Source organism: Styela clava, chromosome 15 (genome assembly GCF_964204865.1).
Source record: "Styela clava chromosome 15, kaStyClav1.hap1.2, whole genome shotgun sequence".
Classification (NCBI taxonomy): Eukaryota; Metazoa; Chordata; class Ascidiacea; order Stolidobranchia; family Styelidae; genus Styela; species Styela clava.
Genome location: NC_135264.1, coordinates 3,645,001 through 3,647,500, shown reverse-complemented (window position 1 = coordinate 3,647,500; position 2,500 = coordinate 3,645,001). Strand labels below are relative to the sequence as shown.

The 2,500-nt window shown below is 53.0% G+C and overlaps 1 non-coding gene across 1 annotated transcript in view; it reads right to left on the bottom strand.

Annotated features, from left to right (window-relative positions):
• The window catches only part of LOC144413360 (small subunit ribosomal RNA), a 1,810-nt gene extending 126 nt beyond the window's left edge, over positions 1 to 1,684 (bottom strand). Inside the window, exon 1 of the ribosomal RNA XR_013469394.1 lies at positions 1 to 1,684. This exon is cut by the window's left edge and continues 126 nt beyond it. This is a non-coding gene — a ribosomal RNA (small subunit ribosomal RNA).
• Between the last annotated feature and the right edge of the window lie 816 nt (positions 1,685 to 2,500).

Genomic DNA, 2,500 nt, shown 5'->3' with positions numbered 1-2,500 from the left:
AAGGATCTCACTAAACCATTCAATCGGTAGTAGCGACGGGCGGTGTGTACAAAGGGCAGGGACGTAATCAACGCAAGTTGATGACTTGCGCTTACTGGGAATTCCTCGTTCAAGGGAAACAATTGCAAGTCCCTATCCCAATCACGAATGAGGTTCAACGGGTTACCCGGACCTTTCGGCCTAGGTTAGACACTCGCTGCTTCACTCAGTGTAGCGCGCGTGCGGCCCCGGACATCTAAGGGCATCACAGACCTGTTATTGCTCAATCTCGTGTGGCTAAACGCCACTAGTCCCTCTAAGAAGTTAGACGCCGACCGAGAAGGTCGCGTAACTATTTAGCATGCCAGAGTCTCGTTCGTTATCGGAATTAACCAGACAAATCGCTCCACCAACTAAGAACGGCCATGCACCACCACCCACAGAATCAAGAAAGAGCTCTCAATCTGTCAATCCTACCTGTGTCCGGGCCGGGTGAGTTTCCCCGTGTTGAGTCAAATTAAGCCGCAGGCTCCACTCCTGGTGGTGCCCTTCCGTCAATTCCTTTAAGTTTCAGCTTTGCAACCATACTTCCCCCGGAACCCAAAGACTTTGGTTTCCCGGAAGCTGCCGGAAAGGTCGTCATGGTAACGCCTCCCGATCGCTAGTTGTCATCGTTTATAGTCAGAAGTAGGACGGTATCTGATCGTCTTCGAACCTCTGACTTTCGCTCTTGATTAAAGAAAACATTCTTGGCGAATGCTTTCGCAGTAGTTCGTCTTCCGCCGATCCAAGAATTTCACCTCTAACGGCAGAGTACGGACGCCCCCGTCTGTCCCTCTTAATCATTACCTCGTGCTCCGAAAACCAACAAAATAGAACCGAGGTCCTATTCCATTATTCCATGCAACACTATGCAGACGAACAGCCTGCTTTGAACACTCTAATTTTTTCAAAGTAAACTTATCGGCCACCGCCGACACTCAGTCAAGAGCACCGACGGAGAACCGAAGGTGAGGCGAACGCAACCAGTGACACGCCTTGCGACGGACCGGCGGCGCTCGCCCAAAATCCAACTACGAGCTTTTCAACCGCAACAACTTTAGCATACACTGTTGGAGCTGGAATTACCGCGGCTGCTGGCACCAGACTTGCCCTCCAATGGATACTCGTTAAGAGTTTTAGGATGTACTCATTCCAATTACAGGGCCTCGTTAGAGTCCTGTATTGTTATTTTTCGTCACTACCTCCCCGTGTCGGGAATGGGTAATTTGCGCGCCTGCTGCCTTCCTTGGATGTGGTAGCCGTTTCTCAGGCTCCCTCTCCGGAATCGAACCCTGATTCCCCGTTACCCGTTATCACAAAGGTAGGCATGTAGCGTACCTTCGACAGTTGATAGGGCAGACACTTGAATGATACGTCGTCGGTGCAGAGACCGTACGATCCGCGTGGTTATCCAGAGTCATCAAACGTCACAGGACGAACCCGGTCGGTTTTGATCTGATAAAAGCGCGCCTCCCGAAGTCGGCGCTTAATGCATGTATTAGCTCTAGAATTACCACAGTTATCCACTTCGCTTACGAGACCAAATAAACCAAGACTGATTTAATGAGCCATTCGCAGTTTCGCTTTACGAGAACTCGTACTTGCACCTGCATGGCTTAATCTTTGAGACAAGCATATCACTACTGGCAGGATCAACCAGATAGCTGCGACAGCTGCGCTCGGCCCTTGCTGGGCCGCCCGGCGCGTGCTCGTCGCATTCGTTTAAGACCGAGGCGATCGCCTGCGGCCGTACTCAGCTTCGACAGTCGCTGGCCGCGACGTCCACGCTCTCACCGGCAGTGCCAGGCGGAGCGATTTGCGTTTTTTCTTTGCTCGCCCTCTCTCGGGCTCGATCCATTCAGTTTCGCACAAACAAGAGCTCTGCCGGCCGCCTGCAGCGGTGCCTAAAACCCGGGCATAACAATGCGACCGTTCTGCTAGGCCGACAAGCGCTCAAGCCAGACGCTCGATCGAACGCCCCCTACATATTAGTCGAGACAACGGCTCGCTCATTAGCATCGCGTTTGTACTTTAACTTTTTTTGGCTCGGCTTCTTTCGACGCCGATGCCGGCGACGCAGCACTCTCTCGCCCGCCAGCCACCGAGAAAAGGGTGCGCTCCGACCGGCCCCGCACCGCTCTTTCTTGGCTCATTCGAAATTACTGTCTTTCGCTCTGACATGCCTTACCTAGGGTTAGGTTAGTATGCTTGCACGTTTGTACTTTAACTTTTTTCGGCTCGGCTTCTTTCGACGCCGATGCCGGCGACGCAGCACTCTCTCGCCCGCCAGCCACCGAGAAAAGGGTGCGCTCCGACCGGCCCCGCACCGCTCTTTCTTGGCTCATTCGAGTTTACTGTCTTTCGCTCTGACATGCCTTACCTAGGGTTAGGTTAGTATGCTTGCACGTTTGTACTTTAACTTTTTTCGGCTCGGCTTCTTTCGACGCCGATGCCGGCGACGCAGCACTCTCTCGCCCGC